Genomic DNA, 12,136 nt, shown 5'->3' on the forward strand with positions numbered 1-12,136 from the left:
CCTTCTGCTTTCACCTGCCAGTTTCATGCTGACAGATTTAAAGTGATACTAACTTCATCTCTTCCCTCATTTCTACATAAGAAAGAACCCTGACTAACTGGACCATAAGGAGCCCAGTCTTTACCAACAGACAGGCAGTGTAGAATGGCAGTGAAGGGCCAGCCTCTGTACACAAGTCCCGAATCCCCACTTGCTAGCATGTTCTTCCACCTCCCTGTGCCTCAGTTTCCACGTCTGTAAAGGAGAGATAACATCTACAGGGCTGTTTTGAGCGTTTAATGAGTTAATAAAGACAAAGCATTTAGAAACATTTCTGGCACATGGTAAGCACTCAATAAATGTTACCTAATACTATTCTGGGTACTTATTTTGTACCAGAACTGTTCACTTTGAGAATACCATTTAATCCTCAAAAGTTAGAAATTATTCCTAGTTTTCAGACTACATCACTAAGGATCAAAGGTTAAGTGACTTACCAGAGTCTAGTAAATAGTTGAGGCAGGACACGAACCAGGTTTGATTCCAAATTCCTGGCCCTCCTGTCTTGCCACCCATGCTACCACGCTAACTGAATTCAGCCGTTAAAAGCCATTTTCATAAAATGTTAATTCAATGACACTTATATTTTAAATTTCTCAATCTAACAATAAAATGAACTCTCTCTTTCTTCCCTTTATTTATTTATTTTTGTCCAGTGGTGTGTGTGCATGTGTGTGTGCGCACATGAGGGTAGAGAAGAGATGCTAAGCTCTGACTCAAATGACCTTGAAGGCGAACCTGATTTCGCCTTTGCTCTGTGAGACTTGGTGGTGAGGGTATGTGGAGGACGGATTTGGTGAGAAGAAATGGTCCATAGTGGTCCCTGCCTGGAATGGGCCCTTGGTCCCCTGTGAAAACCAATTCAGAGGCTGAGGCTGCTAAGGCAGCTGGAAATATTGGAGACTACCTTTTGACCACCAACTTCTTCCAGAACTCCAGGGGCCTAGTCCTCTTTCCAGATCTAGTGCCCATGCTGAGCACAAGACAGCTTACTCTCTGGGGACTACAGGGAAGAGAAGGAACAGGCATAAATGGAGATGCGTTTGATAGGAAGGAGAAAAAGGAAAGAGCATTGAGAGAGATTTTCCCACTGGCCTGCGATTTTCCTGGAAAAGGAAGCAAGAGCATTCATTGCATGAGTGAGGGGAGGTGAGTGGGAGCCTAATGTGAAGTAGGAGGGAGCTGACTGAATGGAAAAAAGGAAGGCCAGGAGACCTGGAGGGCCTTTTACTAAGAAGGAAGGAATGCTGCCTCCTTCTTCAGACCCGAAATGTATCTTTCTTAGAAAAGCAGCTTCCACTCTTGAAACGTCAGGCTGTGGTTTCTCGGGCTCCTCTGAGAGCAGATGGTGTGTTCACGCAGCTCTGCGTGGATTCACTCGGTCACCAGATAAACCCATGTGGAGCACATACTAAGTACCGGGAACTCCTCCAGGCTCCGAGGAGACAATAGTGGTGGAAATAGACGATGACCCTGCTCTCATGGAACTTACAGTCTGATGGGGGAGAAAAATAATGAACAAAAAACCAGCCAAGGTCATAAATAAGGAAATGAACAGAATGCGAGGAGAGAGGATAACAGGGCACACCTTGGCGCCGTGGGGTTCAGAGAAGGCCTTTGAGGAAAGCAGGATAAGGATGGTTCAGGCAGAGGGAATAGTGCGTGTGGAGGGGCCTGAGGAGGAAGGAGCTGACTGGGTAGTGAGCCTAAAGAGAAAGGGAGAGCAAAGCAAGACAGGATCACTAGAGGGGTGGGCGGGTGAGGTGGGGCCTGGCAGGATTTGGATTTTATTCTGACGATCTTTGGAAGTCCACTCGGGCATCTGCCTTTCTTCCCAGCAATATCCAAATTGCACATTTTGAAAGCGTTAAGTTCAGGTAATATCTTTGCATCATCTACACTGTCCCCAAGCTCTCATGACCAGACAGCGTATTTGGGAGATGGCTGAGGATCAAGGGGCATGCTATGCTCAAACATTTTTCTCTCAAGAGAGGCTTACCACCTTGGCTGACATCAAAGCCACAGGGGAGCTTTGTAAACATACAGATGGATGCCAGGGCTCTCCCTCTGGCCTCCCCCATTAGAATCCCTGGCGGGTAGGGGGTGGGAGGGTCAAGGCTCCGATGATCTTGCTGCCCAGTCAGGGTGACACCCGTGCCTCACAAAGTTCCAACTTACCACCTTAGCCTCATAAAACTCCGGTTGCACCAAAGACCACATCAAAGATGGTGCCCAAAGAGAGTGGCTTTCCCTCGTTGATAATGACTCAACCAAAGCTTTTCTCCCCTGCCCCATTTACCTGCCATGGGCCTCTTAAGAAAGTAAACCTGTCCATTTGTCAATATTTACTCTGTCTGCTGCCCTGCATGGGAGAAGGGAAACTGTTTTCCCTGTCAAACTAGTGTTTATACAAAGGATTTGTAGGCTTTCTCAGGGCTATGGAAAATCAATCAGCCCCAGTTAACCTGTGCCCTTAAAAAGGTGGTAGCTTTTCTCCCACTATCCTATCCATCAGGGATGGCAGCACACGGCTTGTCAGCCAGTAGAAATCCAGGTTGAAAAGGATTTCACCCAGAACCCTGGGGAGACAGATGCTCAAAGTGTAACCCAGTCTGAGAGGGTGAAGTTTGCCCTGCCGATTCCGGAGGACAGTGACTGTGGGGCTCCATCTGGGACCCATTCAGAAGAGACTAGCCAATGCCGAGACTCTCATAAGAAACTGATATTCTTCGGCACTCAGAAAGCTTACCAGCCTATTACACTGGCTCCAATCAACAGTAAGCCCAGCATTACTTCCAACACAGGGCTCTGCTACCATTGAGTCAAAAGAAACTGTGATTCAAGTAGCTGGAACAAGCTTTGCTTGGAAGGCGTGTGTTTCTGAGAGGGGGCCGGGCTTGGCTCCCAGGGGAGAGCAATGTTTGCAACTGGAACACCAGCCAGCTTCAGTCGGGCTTCAGCAGTCTCAGTCATAGCTCTGCGGTTTTGGACATCCAAGCCACCTGGGACAGACACACTGAAAAGCCATTTGCTGGACTCGGGAAGAAAAACAAATCTGATCACTGCCTTTGTCATTCAGAAGAGCCCTTGGGTTTTATGGGTCAATCAGAGGCTCATAAAGCAGGCACATCTGAGGAAGAGCTTCAGGGGTCACGTCCACTCCACGTCCACTCCAGAATGCAGCCCAGACGCGCTGCTCCGGCTCCCACCATGTGCCCAGCACTGAGCCGGACACCAAAGAGGAAACCAAGGCTGTAAAACATCAGGCAACTCACAATCTATTTGTTCCGGCCTTTGGAGGGGCTCAAACGCCTCACAAGAAGGGAAGAACCCGACTGAGGCTAGCTCTTGGTGGGGTGGGGAGAGAGAGAGAGACGGAGGGAGGGAGGGAGGGAGAAGGGAAGGAGAGGAATGTCTTTTAATGTGTACCGTGTGGTATGCCAGTAAAAGATTTACTAAGTTTAACTCATTGAATCCTCCCAACGCAACCCTCTGAGATAAGTCCTGTTACCTTTAAAATGGGGACAGCAGACAGCACTAGGACCCACCCCAGAGGATTGTCCTTACGTAGAGTCTCAAAATAGTACGTGAAATGTGCTTAAAATAGTCCTAGCATCTAGTGGGTGCTCAGTCAGTGTTGCACACTTATTATTAATTATTGTTATTACCACTACTACTTTTGTTATCCCCATTTACAGATGGGGAAACTGAGGCTTGGAGAGGTTATGGGATTAGCCTGAGGTCACATGGGCAGGGAGCAACAGCATCCAAACCTCGATCTTCCCGGCTCTAGAGACTGAGACCTTCTCTGGCAGTCTGTGACAACCCTGCTCTGCATGAACTGTGCGGTGTGAGGACTCGCATCCTCTAGAAAGAGTTTGTGGGCCTGCGTGGGAGCTGCTCTGGGGTGCCCTAGCCACGGGGTACTGCCATCCTGACAATGCTCCCTTCTGTCTCCCACATGGACTTCACCGTGCTCCACAAGGCAGGCATCCCACCTCTCCTGCTCTCTGGAACCAGGCAACCCTGCTCCGGGCATCAGCCTGTCCCAGGTCCTGTTCTCCAGGCCACTCCTGGGGTGACTGCAGTGGGAGACTCAGTGTCCCCTCCCCTGGGGGGCTCTTTGCTCGGGGATGCAGGGGAACTGGGATCCTCACCCCCTGAGACCTAGGCTCTTCCGTTCCTAAGCCTACTGAGCTGGCACCTGGCTGGGCCTCCCAGAGGGGCTACCCGTCGTTCCTCTGAAAAGTCCCTTTGTGAGGGAAGCCTCCTCAGGCCTGGCGTCACTCGGTCCCCTAGGAGTATGAAGCTGGTGTATTAGTTCTCCTGTTGCGGCTACAACAAATTACCACAAACTTAGTGGCTTAAAACAACACAAATTACTCTTAATAGTTCTGGATGCCAGAAGTCCAAAATCAGTCTTACAGGGCAGAGCTGGTTCCTTCTGGAAGCTCCTGGGGAGCGCCCCTTCCTTGCCTTTTCCAGCTTCTAGAGGGCACCCGTGTTCCTTGGCTCATGGCCATACCACTTCCATCTCTGCTTCCATCTTCACATCTCCTCTGACTCTGATCCTTCTGCCTCCCTCTTATAAGGACTCTTGCAGTTACATTAAACCTACAGATAATCTAGAATAATCTCTCACTCTTAAGAACGTTTATGTTATCATATCTGAAAAGTCCTTTTGACCACGTGCAGTAACATTCACAGGTTCTGAGGACTAGAACATGGACATCATTGGGCTATTACTCAGCTTCCCACAACTGCGTTCCTGGGCCTTCATTATTTATTCATTCGACACGCTCGCACTGCACTCCAGCCAGGCCCAGGCACTGTTTCCATGGCCTGACAACAGCTGGACCCGCTTACTTGAGTGCCCCCACATTCATTAGCTTCCTGGGGATCCAAATTACATTTTGTTTGGCTCCCTCCCCAGTGCCTAAGACATAACAATTGCTAACATCTCTTAGATGCCGGACTCCATCTTGAGCACCATAAATATATGATCGACATTAATGTTGGCAACGCCCCTATGAATGGGTGCTGTGAACTTTTCACAGATGGGGAATCTGAGAGGTGTCTTATCTGGCCCAAGTCTCACAGGTTGAGTAAGGGCCGTGATTTGAACCTGGGCAGCCTGACTCCTGAGTCCCCTGCTCGCAACCACTGTCCCACCTGGGCTTCCCAAAGAGAAGCTCTCAGCAAACGCCTATTGAAAGACCCGCCTGCCTCCCTCTTGAAGGGGAAAACACAGACCTAGAGCCACACGTTAGGGGAAGTAAGGGCTTGAGTAACACGAGTGAGTGGTCCTTTTGTAAAAGAGAGGATGGAAGAAGGAAAGGCCCTGGACCTCGAGGACAGGCTCTGCCAGGGACCACTCCATGGGGACCACAGAGAGGCTGCAGCCTGAGGGCCACCTGGACCAGATGAGACACATTTGATTAAAGGCTGTCCCCCAACTCCTGGGTGCTCCATGAGGAAAGGAGCATGTGTGCTTTTGCTGACTGTCATAACTCAGATCTAACACAGTCCTTGCCCAGAGCAGGTGTTTGACCGATAAATTTTGGCTCATGAAATGAATTACAGGTGCACTGAACACACATTTTGACCAAATCTCAAATGGCCAAATGTTCAAAGGCGATATTCAGCCAGAGCCAAAGGTCAGAGCAAACTATGACCATCACAGAACGAAATGTTGGATTATCTTACTCTGTTTCCCCAGAAAGCAGGGCCTTGAGGCAGGCGGTCTGTGAGAATTATGCTATTACATAGGACCACCGCTGGGTATAGGGTGGGAGACAAAGGCAATGAGGCAGGGAAAGAGGGGGTGTTCATTTTTATTGCTGTGTAACAAGTTACCCCAAACTAAGTGGCTTGAAACCACAAACCCCACTATCTCCCACAGTTTCTAAGAGTCGGGAATCCTGGGGCAGCTCAGCTAGGTGGTTCTGGCTCAGGATCTCTTACAGGTTCCAGTCACATTGTCAGCTGGGGCTTCAAGATTTCCAAGCTCACCCATTTGTCTGCTGTCAGGAGACTTTAGCTCCTCACCACAGAGGCCTCTGCGTGGGGCTGCTCACATGACACGGCAGCTGGCTTCCCACAGAGTGAGCAATCTGAAAGAGAAAGAGAGAGGGTATATTAGTTTTCTTGGGCTGTCATAACAAAATACCACAAACTGGGTGGTTTAAACAACAGATATGTATTTCTCACAGTTCCGGAGGCTGGAAGTCCAAGATCAAGGTGTTACCAGGGTTGGTTTCTCCTGAAACCTCTCTCCTTAGCTTACAGATGGCCACCTTCTCGCTGCGTCCTCACGTGACCTTTTTTTCTGGGTACACACGGTCCACCCTCATTTTAACTTATTCACCTCTTTAAAGACCTTATCACCAAACACAGTCATATTCTGAGGTACTGGAGGCTAAGTCTCCCACATATGAATGGCAGGGGATGGGGCAGTATGGCAGGGACATAATTCAGCCAATAACAGAAAGATATCCCAAGAAGGAAGCCGTAGTCTTTTTATAACCTAATCTTGGAGGTGACATCCCATGACTTCTGCTGAATTCTATTCTCTAGAAGCAGGTACTGAGCCCAGCCCTCACTCAAACGGGAGGGAATGGAACTCTACCTGATGAGGGGAGGAACACCAAAGACTTAGGCAACCTATCTTAAAACTACCACAAAGGGAGAGTCAAGCGGAGGACGCATTACTGAACCGGCCACAGCTGAGTGTGAGGGACTGTTGGATTTTGTGGGACTACCCCCGCGAGAACCATATAAACCATCTCAGAACTATCAGTGACAAGGAGAAAGGGGAATAACTTATTCACCAGCTCTCACAGTCAGTTGGTCAGTGCCCCACTCCGGGAGAATTAACTCCCCTGGACTCCAGGTTGCTCAAGCAGAGCAGGGCATCCAGTACGGTCCTTTGGTGTCAGCAGGGATGCCCAGGCAGGAGGTGAGAGCTCACTTGTGGACCTGAGGCTGGGCATCACCAGGCAGCACCTACAGGAAGCTGGTCAGCCACAGAGCTGACAGCCACAACAGTACAGGGGCAGCATGGGCAAGGCCTGAAGGATCTGAAGTGGTTCAACATAAATCTGAAATTCAATCAACAATTGACTTACTATTACAATTGTATTATTTGGGACAGCCCCGGGGGCCAAGTGGTTCAGTTCAGCATGCTCCACTTCAGCAGCCCGTGTTTGGTGGCCGGGCATGGCCCTACACCACTCATCTGTTAGTGGCCATGCTGTGGTGGTGGCTCACATACAAAAAGAGGAAAATTGGCAGCCTCATGAGGGAGTCGTTCTTCCTCTCTGACCAGGACTAAACAGAATGAAGCCTCTGCCACCTCAAAGCTAAAATGGACTTTTGTAAAGTCTGGTTTCTACAGTTTGACCCACCAGAATAAAATGTAGTTTGAGCATCACACTGTTCTCCTACATGCTCCTGTTTTCTTCCTGGCTTGTCCAGCCTTCGTGTCCAGGTTAAAGAAGATTTATATAGATGCCGTTTCACATGATTTTGGAGATTGTGCCCCTTTGAGGAGTCAAAACTGGCATTTTAATTTTTTTAATTCATCCTCACAAGAGGTGAAGCATCCAAATAAAACTTTTCCTCAAAAGATTCATGGCTTAAATGGAAATAAATATCAAAAAATTAAATCTGATTCTTAAAGACAACTTAAGCAGTTTTATAAATACCGGTATACCAAATAATTCTACAAGCATTAGCATTCTAACCTAATCTCTATTATCTCTATTATTCTGTCATGTATGGTTATTCAAACTTTATAAACATTTATTGGCTCTCAAAGGCTATTAACTGGTTTTTAAAGTTATCTAATTAACCCACTCCCTTTGAAATACGAATATTAGCACCATACTCTTTACTATTTGAAAGGTCTGATAATTGTTTTATATTTAAAATTAATAGCTTCTATTGCTGTCATTAGTTATTGTAGCATTTGCAATAACAAGGACCCATTTTGCTCCAACAGACTGATAGAATTCCAATATATGAAGCACATAGGAAGACTTCACTCCAGGATATCTCTTGCTTGTGGTCCTCTGTTTGAAAAATGCGTATTCAGGAATGAACCATAAATCCAAGTGACATGGCTTGTTCATGTGACTGACCGTTCCTCTGGGCAGACACGCTGTAACCTGCAGGGTCACAAGATCATGGATCACACAGACACAGCCACAGGCTTCTAGAGATCACACTGAAGCAGGTGCTCAGCAATCAGCGATCTTCCGAAGGCAAAGCCAAGTACACAGAAGCTGAAGGCGAGGCTGCTGGGTAAAGAAAGAAGAGTAGCACCTATAAAGCTGTATTGAAATTCTCTCCTTGTCCACTTGGGCAAACTAAATTGTGAGCCTGGCGAGGGGTAAGTTTGTGTCTGATTCACTTCGGGATCTCCACTGCCTAGCACAGGGCCTGCCTGGCACATAATTGGTGTGATCGCACTGACGGTGCCCATCAGAGGCTGCAGAGAGTTCAGCTGACCTTCCTGGGCAGCACCAGCTTCACGCACTTTCCCAGACCCACATCCTCAGGCTCGGGCCTCCACTTCCAGACCCTGCCTCTGTCTCTGCTGGGCCCAGCTGGCCAAACTCTGACATGGCCTTGTCCATCACGTTTAACCCTTGGGGCCCAGACCTCTGACCTGTTGTGCCAGAGGCCTTGGCACAGAAGATGTCCATTTACCAATCCCCGAGGAGCCAGGGCCAGGGTTTGTGCCTCATCCAAAGAAGAAGTGTCTTTTGCTGTGAGATCAAAAAAGAATGTGTTAGTCTTCTGAGTTCCCTGGAGAAATAGAACGAATAGGATGTGTGTGTGTTTATGTATGTATCTATATATATAAAGAGAAAGAGAGGGAGAGATTATACGAATGGGCTCCCATGGTTCTGAGGCCAAGAAGTCCCAAGACTTGTGCTCAGCAAGCTGGAGACCCCGGAGAGCTGAGGGTCTACTCCCAGTTCAACTCCAAAAGCCTGAGAACCAGAAGAGCCGATGGTGTAAATTCCAATCCGAGTCCGAGTCCAAAAGTGGGAGAAGACGGATGTCCCAGCTCAGAGACAGGTAGGCAGACAGAGCAAGCTCTCCGTTCTCAGCTTTGATGTTCCATTCAGACCTTCAACAGATTGGATGAGGCCCACCCACTTGGGGAGGGCAATCTGCTTGACTCGGTCTACCTGCTCAAATGTTAATCTTATCCAGAAGCTCCCGCACAGACACACCCTGAATAATGCTCAGCCAAAGAGCTGAGCATCCCATGGCCCAGCCAAATTGACACGTAAATTAACCGTCACAGGAGTCAAGCTGCCCGTGTAGACCTTTGTTCCCAGGGAGGATGGAAATTCACTAAACTCCTATCAGTGTGGGAAGAACATGAGTTTTGGCATCAGTCAAGACTGAGTTGAATCCCACTCTACCACTTAACAGCTGTATGACCAAAACCAAATTACTCAACCTCTCTGAGCCTCAGTTTCCTCATCTGCAAAATGGGAGTAACCCCACCCATCTTGCAGGGCCAATTTGAGGAGATACTGAAATAATATATATTGAGTGCCTAACTTAGCATCTGGCACACATAGAGGGTCTCAGGAAATGCCACCCCTCCCCTTCCTACCAAGGGCATCTCTGCAGTGGCCTCCTCTTCAATCTTTTTATCCATGCCTGGTGAATCTTCCTGCTCACGTCGGATTCCACGTGTCCTTTAAGATCCTTGATCCCCAAGAGGACTGTCCAGGAGCTCCAGCATCGCTTTTGTGAACTCCTATAGCATTCCACCAGTAACACACAGCTCAATACACACCTGTGTCTCAATGTCAGTTTCATTTTCTCAATCAGATCATAAGTTCTATGAAGGAGGCAGCTATATCTTAAACAAATTCCATTCTCGCTCCCTGACCCCAAAACATACCTGCAACACAAGACTGTGTACATTGAAATCTCTTAGTGAAAACCGAACTGAATCCAACTATATAACTGATCATCGAAAGATAATGAATTCTTTTAACGAAAGAGAACTTTTTCATCCTTAATCCCGAGAAACTCAAGGAATCCACACATCTCATGGTCTGAGCACCAGAGGAAGGGACCAAATGAGTCATACATCACAGGGCCAAGTCACGTGGACTGTCCAAAGGCCACATGGTGGCCATCAGGAACTGAGATATTTTACAAGCATCATGAGAATGTACTGGAAAATCTTGGAGACAAAAAGCTCAGATTTAAATCCTCACTGCCGTTTTCTGTATAATTTTAGCAAAAGAGTTCAACTCTCTGTTCCTCATTTATAACATGGGGGTAATAATGCCTATTGATGCCCAATAATGCCCAGTGAAATAATATGCAAATACAGTAGGAGCAGCATAGCCCAGCACAGCTGGGACTCAGGAGTCAGGTTCAGTTCTCTGCGTACCTGCTGTGTGATGCTTCTTGTGTCTCGGTTTTCTAATCTGTAAAAAGTGGATTATAATAGTACCTACCTCTTGGGTTGATGTAACATTGAAAGAGATAATACATGTAAAGTGCTTAGAACAGAAGAGCATGGAACAGAGTAAAGCTTAATGAATATTCGTTATTACCACGGAAAGGGCTGAGCTTGCTCCCAGCATTTCGTGGGCACTCAGGAAATGGCAGCTACTGTTAATGAAATGGATGGTCAATTGAGGGGAACAGGAAACCCATTAAGAACAGCAGCAATGAGGGCTGTATCCTGAGCAGAAGCTGAAGTTTGCAACCAAGGAAATATGGTGAAATGAAAAGTGACGTTCTGCCCCATTGTCACTATTAATAAACATGCACAACACGGTCTGCAGTCAGGGGGCAAAAGCGCACAAACTTTGCACCTTGAAAGTAATAAGAAGTTACGTCTGGTTCTGGCCCCCCAAATAAATGAAACTTTGAGCATTTCCCCATTAGTATGGACCCCGAGCAAAACAACCAAGCTCCTGACTTTGCCACGCTGATAGCAGAAGATGTCACAACCTTTCTGCATATGATGCTCACAACAGGAATGCTGCTCTTTCCCCGCCATGAACAGACTGATGTATGCTTGGTAACCTTGATGATCTTGTGGTTTTGTTCTTTAAATATCTTTGGCTCTTTTATTTGGTGAGCTGGTCCTATGAAAATCTGACTCCTTTCACGTTGCGAGTCAACTTCTTTTCTTTCCTAAACTTTTGTCTTTGGGTCTGAAGTTGACAGTTACAAGGCCAATGGCAGCCAGTTCATTGTCCCTCTTCTCCAGTCCTGAGGTTGTTGACCATGATGTACCCACGGGGGATGCTTTTATTAAGCCAGGCTGTAAGTGTTGGGAGGAACATAATGGGGAAAGGTAAGAAGATTCCAACTTGATGCGTCTGACAAATGATTATCTTCTGCATCTGGTAAATGATGTGGAAGAGCATCTTAGTTCTTAATCAAGGACTTGGCAATCACTTGGGCATGGAGCTACACAAAAACTGTGTTAATGAAAACTAGTTAGGGGCCAGCCTGGTGGCACAGCGCTTAAATGCGCATGTTCCACTTCGGTGGCCTGGGGTTCCCCAGTTCGGATCCCGGGTGCAGACATGCCACTGCTTGGCAAGCCATGCTGTGGTAGGCATCCCACATATAAAGTAGAGGAAGATGGGCACAGATGTTAGCTCAGGGCCAGTCTTCTTCAGCAAAAAGAGGAGGATTGGCAGCAGATGTTAGCTCAGGGCTAATCTTCCTCAAAAAAAAAAATTTAGTTAAAGATAGCCCCATCTGAATTTCAAATCATGGAACATGATTCATTCATTTATAAATTTAAAAATATTTTTAAAAATAGATATATATTGGTTAAAAATATTAAATATTAATATTTATTTATATTAATTAAAAGGGATATATTAATATATTATTTAAATATATTATAATATTAATGATATAATATTGATATTAATATGATATACTTAATATAATATATTAATATTTAACATTTATAAATATATAAGCTTATATATTTACAAATAAAGTATAAATAAAGAAATATATTTTTATAATTTTTAATATAAGCTAAGTTAACCAAGTTCATTTAAGGCATTTTCAATTACGGTTT

This window comes from Equus przewalskii, chromosome 29, assembly GCF_037783145.1.
Source record: "Equus przewalskii isolate Varuska chromosome 29, EquPr2, whole genome shotgun sequence".
NCBI classification, from domain to species: domain Eukaryota; kingdom Metazoa; phylum Chordata; class Mammalia; order Perissodactyla; family Equidae; genus Equus; species Equus przewalskii.